Raw genomic sequence first — 16034 nt, 5'->3', positions numbered from 1 at the left:
TAAGTTCCCTGCATCTATAGGAACACACATTGCACATAAAAGGCTTTTCACCAGTATGTGTCAATTTATGTCTTTTAAGATGAGAAAGTTGCGAGCATCTATGTGAACATACATTGCATTTGAAAGGCTTTTCACCAGTATGTGTCATTTCATGTCTTTTCAACCTAAGGTCCGAGCATCTATGTGAGCACACATTGCATTTATAAGGTTTTTCACCAGTATGTGTCATTTTATGTTTTTTCAGTCTACTAAATAGAGAGAAACTATATGAGCACACATTGCATTTAAAAGGTTTTTCGCCAGTATATGTCATTTTATGTGTTTTAAGAGTACTAAGCGGCGAGGATCTATAGGAACACACATTGCATTTACAATGCTTTCCATCAGTATGTATCGTTTGATGTATTTTTAGAGTACTACACTGTGAGTCTGTGTGCATCATTTTGTGACTTTTTAGAGCACTCTTGCATCCAAAAAATGCGTTGCAGACACTGCATATGAAATTACATGAGAAATGTATTACCCTTCTGATAATAAGTCGTAGTTCCTTCGGAGCATTTACGTTTAGGATTTCTTTTTTATATTTTGTTCATCAATCGTCACTTCAGAATACTGTATAGCCCTATCTTGGATTGCATAAGGTGAGGATTGTTGACTTCTATCTGTACCGCGATTCTGTTTGTAAAATCCCTCAGTAGAGACATAGAAAAGTCATAATCGTTCTTTATAACATAATTTAAAAACATGTTTTTATTAATTCTATTTGAGTGTCTTTGCCGATGCTTTTTGCAACTATAAACGTAATTAGATAAAAAAATTAAAATCTAATCTTTCTTGAAAAATCAGATCAAATTAAAATTTTGAAAAAAAATCTGTTATTTAACTATCTATTATGCTACACGCTTCAAGCCTACAGCTTTTACATTCCAATTTTAAATACTAGGGGTTGTATCTGTCTTTTTATTTGTAATATTGTATACTTTTCAATTGTTGTCTTATTATTTGAATATGTCTATGTAAACTTTTTTGTTGTGTGAATTTTAATCACTATTGATATTTTTTTTTGTCGCGGATCAAACTAAATTTGTTGTATTAGCATATCGCATTTTCGCATTAGCTAGTGGAACGAAGTAGGTAGGCAAATAATGGTGACAACTAATAGACCTTCAAAACCACCACCGGATCGCCTTACCTATGTACCACTACGCTTACTCGACGCCCATTCTGCCACTATATTATCAGAGTGCGAGCCCCAATTTCTCCACCTTTCTCGCCCCTCGACATACCGTTCCTGGCTGCCTGAAGACCATCGCAGGCCGCGAGGCGAAATCCATACTTAGACCTGGATTTCTCCTTCCCAACCAAAGGGGCAATGTTATGTTACACATACCACACTGAGGCGATTCAAAGTCAGTACGCTGGCAACACCGAAATGTACAGGCGAAAGATGGCGGGTTGTGACAGGATATGGGACTGTTGTTTTTTGTGTTATTGGCGTATCAAGCGGAAATGAATTATAGAAATGATTAGGAAAAAGAGAGATTGGTGTGGCACGCGGGCTTACGTGTTGAACCACCATCGGAGACGGACGTGCATAGCGAGCCATTTCGCAAATCCGGACCGCTCAACAATGGCGAATCATCGTGTACATATTTGGAACGCAAACAAATGCCGGCGTTTGTACGTTGATCCTCGGTAGTTACCAGGATAACCGTGAGCTATATTCGTTCCACTTTTGTTCCCTTATTTATTAAAACATACCGCGAGATTGTCCCCTGTTTCTCTCTAGATAGCGTTTGTTCCGCATTTTAGATTCTCTTGTCATACCATGTAATACAAGCTGTCAAAACATATATGCGACACAAAATAACCTCTTTTGTTGAAAGTAACTATCTTTTATTTGCTCCTAGACTCCTATTTATTACCATTTAAGATCTAGGGGCTGGCGCCCACATTACTTGTTTTATCCTTTTGCTTCTTGAGATATGGTCCGCACATAGTATGGATGTTCCGGAGGGGTGACATTTCTGAATGTTGTTAGTACTCAGGAAACCTACGGCCCGGGTTTTTGTCTCTCATATAGGTTTCGCGTAAATCTTGATGGACAATGGAAACCCACCCATTCGACTGGGTTTGGCGAGTCAATAAAACTATTGATAATTTTAAAAATAAAATATTGATCAGATATAGAACGTCGACTGTCCAAAGATGGTACCATAAAAGTGGCAGTGGTCGAAAATGAATTAGATAAATCATAACAGTAAGCTTTAAAATTGACGTGCTTACGAAATCGCTTTTCTACCGATTCGAGACGATATATGTATGTAAAATGATCAGTATGCCCAAGTTCACAATAGTACGTAGATAGATATATGCTGGCAATTACTTTATACATATTCTAAAGAGCCCAATTTTCAGATTAACTATTTTTTGTAAATTTAAATTATTTGGCAAGTCTTTATAATATGCAAGAACAACAAGTATTTTATTTAAATATAGGCAATAATTTACTGTCATCAGCAAAGCGACGATTTCTATATTAATGCAAAGCATTTATAAAGCTTTTCACGAAAATGTTACATTTTATGTTTATTAAGACTTTGAAGTCGCAAGCACTAATATTTTTTTTCACCAGTATGTGTCATTTTATGTCTTTTAAGATGGGAAAGTCGCGAGCATCTATGTGAACATACATTGCATTTAAAAGGCTTTTCACCAGTATGTGTCATTTCATGTCTTTTAAGGCTACTACGCCGTGAGCATACATATGAACACACATTGCATTTATAAGGTTTTTCACCAGAATGTGTCATTTTATGTGTTTTAAGATAACTAAGCCGCGAGCTTATATATGAACACAGATTGCATTTATAAGGTTTTTCACCAGTATGTGTCATTTTATGTTTTTTAAGATCACCAAGATGCCTGCATCTATATGAACATGTATTGCATTTATAAGGTTTTTCAACAGAATGTGTCATTTTATGTGTTTTAAGATAACTAAGCCGCGAGCATATATATGAGCACAGATTGCATTTATAAGGTTTTTCACCAGTATGTGTCATTTTATGTTTTTTAAGAACACTATGAAACCTGCTTCTAAAGGAACACACATTGCACATATAAGGTTTTTCACCAGTATGTGTCATTTTATGTCTTTTAAGACTAGTAATATTCGTGCATCTATATGAGCACACATCGCATTTATGAGGTTTTTCACCAGAATGTGTCATTTTATGTTTTTTAAAAGCACCAAAATCCCTGCATTTATAGGAACACACATTGCACATATAAGGGTTTTTAACAGTATGTATCATTTTATGCATTTTTAGAGTACTAAACTGTGAGTCCGTGTGAATCATTTTGTGACTTTTTAAAGCACTCCCGCATCCCAACACTGCGTTACAAACACTGCATATAAAATTACATGAGAAATGTATTACCCTTCTGAGAATAAGTCGTAGTTCCTTCGGAGTATTTAAGTTTAAGATTTCTTTTTTTATATTTTGTTCATCAATCGTCACTTCTGAACACTTCATAGTCCTATCTTGGATTGCATCAGTTAAGGATTGTTGACTCCTATCTCTACCGCGATGCCGTTTGTAAAATCCCTCGGTAGAAACCTGGAAAAGTCATAATCGTTCTTAATATTATAATTTAAAATTATTCTATTTGAGTTTTTTTGTCGATGCTTTTTACAATTATAGACATAATTAGATAAATATCTGATAGAGACAATGACCATAAAAATACATAAACAGTCAATAACCTCTTTGCAAATTATTTTTATTTTTTTTATTGCAGTTTCGCATCCAAAAACTGCGTTACAAATACTGAAAATCAAATATATTACCCTTCTCAGAATAAGACGAAGTTCCTTCAGAGTATTTATTTTGAGGACATCTTCTTTAACATATTTCTCATCTATCGTCACCTTTGAATACTGCAACATTTGATCTTGGAATCCATTAAGCGAGGTTTGTTGACTTATAACTGTATCGTGATGCCCTGCAAAACATCCCTTCATAGAAGCCTACAAAACCAAATATATCGAACTTTATTTTATATATTCTTAATAATGCTTCATATTATTATTATTCCATGTCAGTTATTTTTTTCAACATCTTCAGACAATATCAAGTAAAGAAGTGAAAGTATAACTGACGATTATAAATGATAATATTACCTACTTAGCAATGCCCTCTGTAAGGTATGTCCGCACACATGTTTTCACCCCCCGCACAGTCCTCACACAAAAATATTGTAAAAGAGAGTTTTCTTTGCCAGATTTTAGTATGAACTACAATTGTGTTCAGTGTACATAATACATTAGATAATATATAGTAGGTACAATTATACTTGTTAACATAGAAATAATTATTGTTATAGAAAACTTATCCCCTACAATTGTCAAAAAGTAGTGGATGTGATATTTCAATTGCGATCATTAAAAAGAAATACTGCGATAAATTTAAATTGGAAAATCTCACTAAAAACGTCGAAACAGCAATGCCATCTTCAATGAATTTGCAAGTAAGAATTGGTGATATTATATTAAAATTTGTTCATTCGGAAACAGAGATGATTGGGTCTATTGCATTATATGCACCGCAGTAAGTATGCAAAGAGAATTCACGTCTGTAAAGAAATGGATTGAATGAAGATTGTACCTTTTAAAAATACATTTAAATCAAAAAATACACCGGGATGCCACTTATTACGAAATTGGAAAATTTGGAAAGAAGCGGACCTTTGAAACACCCGAAGAACGAAATAAAGGATTGAGATCACTGCAGCCCAAATTCGTAACTATCGACTCGTGTGGTCGAAAACTGTGTGGTATGACAAGTTAGTATCGCCCGTTTCATACCGTATACGATAATAACTATTTTTGAAGCCACTCGCTACGGATTATTTTAACTCGCGAGTGACCATTTGGCAACATCGCCAAAACCGAGAAAATCGATGTCTATGGTACGAGATGAAACGTCAAAAATGAAATGTCAAACGAAATCATTTTTTTTGTTGGCTATGTTTGTGTATAATTCCTATAATATTCGATTGATTTAGTATAATATGATATAGATATATGTACGTAGAATATAACCTTACATAAATGCGAAACCATATAATATTATTACACTGTAAAACAAGTAAAACAAAATAAACAAAGTGTCTTCAATAACATTTATTTTTATGTAGGTATTTATTCATTACAAACCATTATAAAACTTTAACATAATTAATTGAACACAAGATAACAGAGTATTAAGTAACATTGTGAATAGGTAATATAATAATTCGGCATCTTTATTGTTTATAAATTGGTAATTGCCGTGTTCTTTCCGTCAGCGAACTCATTCATTTTGACGTTTTGATTTTCAATGTCACTGTCACATACGAAACGAAATATCAAAATAAACATGGAAATCGGGAAATAGGTACATGAATTCACGTCCTTCGTCGTGCAAACGTAGCAAAAGAAAGGAGAGGTTTCAATTAAGTGATCTTAATTGAAATCAGGTAGGTAAGGTTATGTCCGTCTCAACATTATACCTACCTACGACTTTTTAATTCTCCATGGATATAATATTATAAACGTCATAATGTGTCAAAATATAACATACATCTTATATGTCTTTGATTAATTTTAAGCTATACAACCATATTCATTTTTTCGCATTGTAAACTCTTCACGCTTGTAAGTAGTAACATTAAAAATTACGATAATATACCTATATGGCGTGAGAATTTGTAAAATATATCTTACAAGCTCTTTGTTTAACCGGAAATTATGTATAAATAGTGCATCACTGAGTGAAAAAGCATTTTGACATAAGTTAGCATAATTATTTGATCTGTTTCGCGGATGATTACGTGATCCTAAAACTGCAGCAAAAGTAACTATTTCTGGGATTGACATCTTTTAAAATAATTGGGTGAACGATGCAAGCATATAGCAATGCTTTGGCGAAATATAAAATAATAATATATAATTATTCTCGCGAGTAAAGATAAGATAATAGTGTCCGATCGCAGTTTAGTCCGTCACCTTTGACAGTTCGAAACTAAACTACCTACGTATCGGCGCGAGACATCAATGCGAGAGAGAGAAAGAGAGACTCAAGTCGTATGGCCGTCTCTGGTCACGAGTACACTTTGGTATGGGCAATATTGTCGACACAGATTATGACTAATTCAGGTAGTGATAAGTTTCGACATGCCTTATTTCGATAACCTACGTCACTTTCGCGAATGACTACGATGTTTCACACGACTCGCAAGATTTAACATAAGGCCCCTGAGCGCGTAAAATCTGGTGGCGATCTAGTCAAAGTGTTAATAATTATTGATAATGTTGATTGATAATTGGCAATAAAAATAAAAATGCTTCTGTACAATATATTCATAATCAATGATGCATGTGCAAACATTAGTGTTCTCGATATTTCTATACGGAGTCGAGTCGTGGACCCTGAAGGTAAGAGAACGGAAGGCAATTCATGCCTTTGAGATGTGGTGTTGGCGCTGAATGTTTCGCATTTCTTGGACGGAGCACAGGACGAACCAGTCAATCATCCAGAGACTGAAGATAAAGGAACGGCTCTCGACGATATGTCTGAGAAGAATTCTGTAGTTTTTGGATATATTGTCAGGCGCGGACCGGACAACCAGGAGAGTCTGGTAGTTTTGGGTAGCCTCTAGGGAAGGCGAAGCAGAGGAAGAGCGTCCGCACGATGGAGCGACCAAGTGAAAGAGCTGACTGGGGGCACCATCCATTCTGCCCTGAGTGAAGCGGAAGATCGAGAAGGATGGAAAGTCTTGGTCGCTCAAAGGATGGCGAAATTTAAATGTGGTCACGATCCTCAGCCATGAGTGCACGGCCAAGAAGAAGGAGAAGATATATTATTTATATCACAACTAATAATCATACATAGTTTGAAAGAAGTGAACATGTAGTATAGGGTATAATTTGTACTAGGGGGCAAGTAAATAATAAATGGATAAGTTATATCAGTATAATAACTATATCTCACGTATTTCTTCCTCAACAAATAGTTTGACAACATTGCGAATGCAACATTCTTCTTATTGAATATACATAACACCCTGGATTATGTACCTCTATTCTAGATTTTTATTAAATTATAACCAAAATTAACGCTTTTTATATGCAATTCATCTGGAATATACTAGTTAGTTTTATTGTATATAGATAGGATGACTGTGGCCTAACTGGTTGATAATTTTCGGCAAAAACTACGTTTAGAAACTGCATGAGGCACATTGCTTTATTAAAAGTCTCCTTAACGAAATATACCTTGGTAAAAGTTATTCATCAAAAGTTGGATACTGTGATTGTTTGTAGTTTCATTGAAGATTGCGTACCTGATTTTCTGGTCCACAGTCCAAATAAGAACAGCCAGGTTGTGAGTCCACGTATTTGAGTTCCCGTATTGTGTCTTCAACATACTCGTTGTTCAAGTCAATTACACCAAAAATCGTCTCTGATTTTATAACACGCGAGTCTGTTGAAGATTCCTGTAAAAAAAAACATGTTATCATATACTTAAAGGAAATCGGTTATGTATTTAGAGCGCAGAAGCCACATAAAATAGATATGAATCAACGAAAAATCAGTTTTTAAAACTAACCTCAGACGCACAGCTGACATCGTCGCATTCGCTTGTTTAATATTCGTGTCGCCATCAGGGCTGTTTGAATGGAATATTGGCATAACAAGCCAATGCAGTTTATTGTTATTTTCTCATAAACCATTTAAAAATAATCCTTCATCTCTTGAAAAAATAGTACCACAATAAAAGTGCTGTAGGCAATATTTGAACTAAATATTGACCACCATGACGTGAATGCGGCTTTTTTGAGATTTAACAGGTTACGCCAGACTGATTATGACAATATTATATTCGCCGTACTACGCATTTTCGAATAGGAAAGCGAGGACCTCACATTTCTTTCAGAAACACACTTGCTTCATGTTTACTTACCTACCTACCTATATTGTTGGTGTCATTTGTTGACTCTCTCGGGGAATCAACACTCTTAGAATATTACAACATGATTTATTGGGTACCTACCTACCTACACTACTATTATCGATTAAATAAAAAACAAAGTCTTAAGAATTAATTAAGAATGCTTTTATAGTAAATAACATTTGAAAACTTACCTCGGCAACGTGGCCGAAATTATCAGCATACTCTTGTTTGATGCAGGTATTTGACTTTGGGTTATTTCCATGTAAAGACATATCGACCGAATGTTGCTCATCTGCATCAGGTTCGAAGTCAACTGCTTCGCGTTTTACGTCCATTTTACCGTTCTCAAAGATTATCGTATCACACTAAAGTCTAAACACGTTTAAGCGAACTGTCAGGCACTGGCCGCCGTGATAATAAATTAATTTAATATGCGGACGTCTTTTTGTCACAGTGTTGCCATAAAATGATTAGAACAATAAAAACAGAGGTTTTTCGGTCCGAATGATTGCGTATTAATGTCGAACTGAATTTACCTGTTAATCGACGGCCAAATTCTGACAACTTGGAGAGTAAAATACCTTCCAATCAAACATGTTTGAAATGGTCCACTTTGTTTGTTGTTTGCTTTTTATACCGTCTAAAATTGTCTAAATTGCGTGCCAATGAAGCACAGGCTTAAGGTAAAGCCTTTAGTGAACCCTTTTTTAAAGAGGCACCTAGTGGAAAAATAAGAAGCTTGCAATTTTAGATTTTTTTTGATAATTTACGATTGTAGATAGTATGGGTACTCAAAAATGGGTTATGAAGACAGCATTGCTTTTCGTGTTCGTACCTAGGTACCATTATAAAGTATAGAATCTTTCCAAACTTACAAACTGCCGTCTAAAATGGATATAAAAATGTTGTTTATATTCAAAACTTATACCTATCCTCCAATGCCCTACAATTTTCTAAACTAATATCAGAAATAATTATGAAAGTTCCAGCTAGGCCATGTGCGAGTCAACGGTCAAGATAAAAAAGAAATGGTAATCAATGGAAATCAATTATTATCGCCAAATGCAAAAGATGAGTGATAATAATAGCTGTATAGCTGCCATCGAAGTTCTGACATCATATTTAAAAATTATTGTCAAAAATCATTTTATTGAAATAGTTATTACTTGCATAAACCATCTGGAAACCTTCTTAATAAATAAACAGTATTTATTTTAAAGTCATCCTTTTTACGATTAATTAATAAACTCACATAATAGACCATTTCAAACATTTTAACAACTTAAAAGTCAAATTACTCAAAACTAGTACTTATTCTCCAGTTAGGCCTACCGCGCATGGACGATTACATAACCGGCCGGTAGCATTCGGACAATCGTTGGTTAGCTCGCGCATGATCCAAATTATTATCGGCCAGTATGTTTGAGCACGCATGGCGTGATATAGATCGGAGGCAATGCGCGCGCACTGAAGATATGTGTCCGCACCGAAAAATGGCGGACGCAATATAAGAAACGTCAAAATGGATTTTGTAGAGCTTATATTATATAATATATAGAGGTTTTGTATAGATTATCAAACTGTCTTAAAATGTGGGTGTATATATTATTAATTTATTAAGAAAGAAACTGAAAAAATGGGACTGGTACGCGCATGCAAAGCCAATAGGCACGCATCGATGAACTGTCAAGTCAAATGTGGATCTCATAACAGTTCGATGTATGCGTGCGCCCTATACGACCGCGTCACTTGTGCGTGCATGTATAAGTGCACTCTCGGCCGGCCATGACTTGTCATGCGCGGGCTCTCATTTAAAAACATTGCCAATGGGACCCCGGCCGGTTCGAATAGGTGTAAAATTTTGTGTCTGAACACAGATTTTCAATTCGGCCGTTCGCTCGATTGTCCATGCGCGGGTTTGCATTGCAATACGATGGTTACAACTCCTGGATTGTTGACCGTACGATAGTAAATCGTTCATGCGCGGTAGGCCTTAGTGTGTTCTGCCAGAACAGAGACGATATGATCTTATTAGATTGGACATGGTTGGCTGTTTGAGCTCTCAGGAAGTGGGATTCTACCCCTAAAATTCCAGCCAGTATCTAGCTAATGTATTTCAATGGCGGCTCGCTGACGGCGAGACTGGAATCTCTCAGCTTCAAAACGGTCGCGAAGAGATGCGACATGCTAGTCGCGCGGTCTCTGAAGTTTCCAGTCACCGTAAAACAGTGGTACCAACATCATTAGATTTCGGTGAAAAATCATATTTTCTTACCAAAATTGGTTAAATGTTAATTGGAAAATCAAAATAACCTTATGTAAACGCTGCAGCGCGCGTGTTGTCAGTTTTTGTACAACACGGTTGATAGTTAAGTTTGACAGTTTGAGGTTATGTAATTATTATTTCAACTGGGTTTCAGTGGCGCCGTGTGCGAAGCATCACATTGGTCAGTTTAAAGTTCCTTCATAAACCAGTTCCATCAGATTTCAGTTGCGCCGTGGGAGGATGGCCTTATCTGCACAGTGTGAATTCTCTCCATAATTTAAAATCATATCTAATATATTGCATTTTCCAAAATCTGCTAATATTTTTGAAAGAATCTACTTGAATTTAAAATTTTGACTTGGGCAATGGTAACACTGGATGTGTCAAAATTAGACCATACGCCAGCCTAAGCTGTCACTCGATCGCGCTTTCTCTATAAATAATCAAAAATGGACGTAAAACGTGAACCCGATGACTTCAAATCTGACGCAGAGAGCCAGCATTGGTTTGATGTGCCAATATTGCACCCAAACTGCCAGGAAACAGACATTAATATAAAGCAAGAGAATGTTGACGAAGCCAGTTGCACTTTTGAGGTTAGTTTTTCTCAAGACTAGATTAGTACATACTTTAAATAGCGAAATCAATGTTTACCTTCCAATTTAATATGTTTATTCTTTTAATATAATAATATATACTGTATACTTTAATTTGTAATGCAAACAAACTTACGTATTATGATTTACATTTAGATTTATAAAGAGTATTAATAAATAGGTAAACAATGGTAATAGATAAAAAATAAAATATAAAACAAATTAAGTGCCAAAGATGTAAAATTAAATATTATAAATCTACATAATTATATATAAATATAGATGTGCCAATAAATTAATAATTATTATGAACCTATTGATATAAGAAGGTACTAGTTTCCCCAAGTAGGTAAATAAAATACCTCATCCGGTCCCCTGGATATATCAACGCATCTATTCTATACACAAGGCTGCTATCGACGATATATTGTGTTACAATAAGTAAGTTAACCGTCTGAACTGTCAAAAAGTGCTATGTTTCAACAGCCTCTCTCTTGGCTGTTAACTTTTCAAGCGAGATAGACAGTTTTGACAGCTCACTTATTGTAACAATAACATTATAATATCTACCTTAACTCATTTGGTGCTAACACCGCGACTGCGTGTTTGGAGTATTTGGCCATTAGATATATTTAACGTGTTATTTAAATGTCGTAATTGAAAGGTAATTAAAAGGTCAGCAGTGATAAACTACCCTCGATAGCAGCCTTGTGTATAGAATAGATGCGCAAAAGTACCTTAACATCAATTGCATTTAATACCTCTTTGAATTATTTCCAATTTGTATTCAAGATCATAACACACGTCATGTCCAAACTAAAAATCAATCTCATCAGACAGTAAATATAGGAAATTTAATTTATCTCCGCCATTTACAATCGAGAAATACTTTATCAGTTTTAAAACGGCTCACTATTTAAAAAATATAGTCTTAGAATATCGACTTTGCTTAGAAAAAAGGGCGTAACCCTCGATTTTTCGAAAAGTGCTTTTATTAGATATTAACAATGTATACAACTAAATACACGTTCTGTAAAAAGTAAGTAAGCCGCAAATGCCGAATTATTATTTAAATTCAGGTTTTAATTGAGTTTTAATTAAATTTTAAATTAAGGAAAAAAGCATTTACCCTCAATTTTAATGATTTTTCTGTAATAACTTCTTTAATTATTATTATATCTAAAAGATATTACACCAAATCATGAATCATCATGCACCCAATGTCTTTGCCTATTTTTTTAAATATTGAACCAAAATCATTCAAAAAACGTTTTTTGCCTCTCCTGTAAAATTCGTTCTGTGAGGGTTACGTCCTTTTTCCTAAACACGGTCGATATGCTTACAGATAATGCCAGATTCCATGCTTGTATACAGAGGTACACAATTATTTAGCGATGTCGTCGGACTGAAGGCTGTAAAGTACTATAATAATATATAGATTGTAATACACGAATATTCGCGAGCGACTTGGAGGCGCCGTGTGGTGTCCATATGATCCAGCTAAGGGGCGGACATGGGCGAAGAATAAGTGTGTAAATTTACCGCTAGGTGTTTGGACTGCTTCAGTTCAGGTCTCTGAGGATAAACTGATATAGTATCCAAGTATTAATTGGTCTATGTTAATGCAATTATGGTAAAATCAACCCCCTGTGAATATAGATATAAATAATTGTGTTCAGGGCTTGTCCAGAAATAAAAATGTTTACTGAAAATCGCAATGATTTAATAGAGTGTATTGTATTTTTAGTACCTTGAAATGAATCAAGCCAATAGACGAGTCGATGTCAAGGATGAATTGGTTGAAAACACACTACACCAAATCGATTATGAAAGTACACAGGCTAGCTGCTCGTATGCGGAATGTATGCCAGTCAATCAGGTAGGCAAATAAAGTACTAATTGTCGCCCTTAAGCACAGTATTGGATATGAATGTCATAAAAAAAATACGACACCTGACGGGGTTTAAACCCGTATATCCACTTGTATCGCGTAAATATGCTTTAACCAATCAAGCTACGGGCCTCCTACTTAATCAAGATAATTTAAACTTGTAGGTCCTAAAATGGAATGCTTATCAAATTGCGTTATTTTTGACTGTCGGTTTTTGTGGTTAAAGCATATTGGTGCAATATCAGTGAATAGAATATACGGGTTCAAATCCCGTTCTTATTTTTCAAATATGGTTTTTTCTAGTAGTTATATATCTGAGGTGTTTTCAAATTATGTATGTTCTAAATATATTATTGAGTCGAGGGTCCCAGGTTCGAATCCTGGGTCTGGCAAGTACACATATTATTTTTCAATTTGTGTATAAGTCAGAGTATGGACCTAATAGGTTGAAAAAGTGGCTGACATCCATTTCTCGTCAAAATAAAAATCTGTTAATACAAACCTCCACTCTGTAGACGCCCATATGATCCTATTAGGATCGGACATGGTCGAAGAAAAAATATACTTCTGTATTCTTATCCTTCAAGCAGCCGACATCATTTAATGAATAACAAAAATAGTGGTTATCAATTAGCAACATTTAAAATACCTAATAAAATGCTTAAAGGAGGACATGCTCAGCGTAAGTCAAAATGGAGCTTTTGTTCTATTTTCAAAGCATGATCCTGGACATACCTTAAACGTTGTAGATAATTTATTTATATAATTTTGAAGCCTTATTATCCTTTATATTTATTTTAAACATTTGATGACTGCGTAAAGTATTTTTATTACATAAAATAGTATTCTTTTAAGCCTCTCGCTCTAATGTTTTAGAATATAGTCATATTTCAGTACATAACTGTGCAGTGGTGTTAAGATTTTTTACATTTATTAATTTTTAAACGCATTTATAAAACCATTAGTATAATTTATGACGAAATAATTTTAGTAAAATATTTACGATAAAAAATTTGACAAGAATTAGGCATTTTATTATTCAAAAAATCGGCAAGATTAACACATTTGAAGATAATTCTAAATATACCAATTATAAGCCATGTCTTTGACCATTCAAGTGTGATAAACATCCTTTGAATAATGATTGCTTTATAATAATTATTGACCTAAGAATAAGGTAGTGTTTTTTTGAAAGACGCCATTTCTTTTGTCATCCCCAAGTGATTAAGCTACAACATACGGCCGTAGCCATAAATTGACAAACTTAAATTGAAGTAGGGAGTAAAATGATGTTAACGCGCGTGTTTGAACATGTACCTAAACGAAAAAAAAATCTTTTTTTTTAAACGGTAAGAAATCTTAACACCACTGCACATTTATGTACTGAAATATGACAATATTCTAAAACATTAGAGCGAGAGAATTAAAATAATACTATTTCTATTACTACTACATCAAATGTTTGAAATAAATATAAAGGTTAATAAGGCTTCAAAATTATATAAATAGATTATCTACAGCGTTTAAGGAATGTCCAGGATCATGGTTTGAAAATGCAATAGAAACTCAATTTTGACCTACGCTGAGCATGTGGGCCGGTAAGCTATCTTAAAAATGTATGTTTCACATATTTTTCAATAAAAGATGCTTACATTCTTAAATCTTACGTAGAATTCAACTTTGAAATACATGTATGATAAATAATTGCTAATTATTTATGTTTTGTCTTTAGATTACTACTGCGAGTAGCGTAACAGCAAAAAATGAGATTATTAATTCGACAATGACAAGCAAACAAGCATTTGCAAATGAAATGCAGATTGACGAAAGAGACATTAAAGAAGTAATTGAAGAACAAAATGAAACCAAAAAAAATATAATTGCTGTTCAGTCTTCCCTTGCAAACCCTGGATTACTATTAGAAGCTATTATAAATGTAGAAAAAACTAGATTTTATAAAGAAAATTTTGTGTGCTGTGTTTGTTTTAACATTTTTGCATCGTTACCATTGTTAAATCTTCACAAACCCTTACATGAAAAAACAACGATGAAAAATACTAACATAGACTTAAAGCGATTTAAATGTAATGAGTGTAGTTTCTCGTGTGCAAGATCGGATGGTTTGAAATACCACAAAATGACTCATTCTGGAGAAAAGCCTTTTAAATGTGAAATTTGTAAATTCTCATGCATTCGTTCTTGTGACTTCAGAAAACATAAAATGATTCATTCTGGACAAAAACCATTAAAATGTGATGTATGTAGTTTCTCATGTATACAATCCGGTGTTCTGAAATTGCACAAGATGACTCATTCTGGAGAAAAACCATTTAAATGTGTTGAGTGCAATTTCTCATGCATTCGTCCTTCTGACTTGAGAGAGCACCAAATGACTCACTCTGGAGAAAAGCCATTAAAATGTGACGAATGTAATTACTCTTGTATTCAGTCTGGTGCCCTAAAAAAACACAAGATAATTCATTCTGGAGAAGAGCCATTGAAATGTGATCAGTGCAGTTACTCATCTTTACATTCTTCTCACATGAAAATACACAAGGCGAATCATTCTGGAGAAAAGCCATTTAAATGTGGTCGATGTAATTATTCATCTTTACATTCTGCTCACATGAAAATTCACAAGATGACTCATTCTGGCGAAAAGTTATTTAAATGTGACCACTGTAGTTACTCTTCTTTATATTCTGCTCATATGAAAAGACACAAAATGACTCATTCTGGAGAAAAGCCATTTAAATGTGTTGAATGCAATTATTCTTGTATACAATTTAGTGCATTTAAATTACACAAAATGACGCATTCCGGTGAAAGACCATTTAAATGTAATAAATGTAATTACTCTTGTGTTGAATCTGGTGGCCTTAAAAAACACATGAAGACTCATTCTGATGTCAAAATTTGCAATGCTTAAAATATCTAATAATGTTAATGCAATAAATTCTGTTTTAATTACCAAGAGATTTTACGTAAGATTTTAATAACTCCTCTGATTTAAGTCAATATATATCGTCATACATACTTATTATAGTATAAATTAATACCGGGAAGAAGAGGAGGGCTCACATGTATGTCGGTGGTCGAACCTCCTCCAGTATCATATCGGTTAGAGGGATGTGTGTGACGTCATTACTGACGGGGTGAATTATAACACAGAAACTTTTTGATCCAATAGCCCTGCGCAGGCTCGGTTTATTTACACTAAATTAAACAGGTTAGGAATACAAGGGTTTAGCATGACTGAGATAAAGTAACATTTAAATAAC

General features: G+C 34.3%; 2 long non-coding RNA genes across 2 annotated transcripts; one reads left to right on the top strand and one right to left on the bottom strand.

Moving 5' to 3' along the window:
• Nucleotides 1-1393: 1393 nt before the first annotated feature.
• LOC147076585 (uncharacterized) lies at nucleotides 1394-8418 on the bottom strand. The gene is made up of 4 exons (XR_015069329.1): nucleotides 8192-8418; nucleotides 7390-7542; nucleotides 3854-4033; nucleotides 1394-3623 (listed from the first exon to the last, which is right to left on the bottom strand). It is a non-coding gene; the product is annotated as an uncharacterized LOC147076585 (long non-coding RNA).
• A 2218-nt stretch (nucleotides 8419-10636) lies between these two features.
• Nucleotides 10637-15725, top strand: LOC147076584 (uncharacterized). Its single transcript, XR_015069726.1, has 3 exons — nucleotides 10637-10862; nucleotides 12610-12741; nucleotides 14486-15725. It is a non-coding gene; the product is annotated as an uncharacterized LOC147076584 (long non-coding RNA).
• The last annotated feature ends 309 nt before the right edge of the window (nucleotides 15726-16034 follow it).

The sequence above is a fragment of the Rhyacophila brunnea genome, unplaced genomic scaffold (genome assembly GCF_057557595.1).
Source record: "Rhyacophila brunnea isolate RB1 unplaced genomic scaffold, BYU_Rbru_1.0 scaffold_13, whole genome shotgun sequence".
Lineage (NCBI taxonomy): Eukaryota > Metazoa > Arthropoda > Insecta > Trichoptera > Rhyacophilidae > Rhyacophila > Rhyacophila brunnea.
This window is presented reverse-complemented; position numbering and strand designations above follow the sequence as displayed.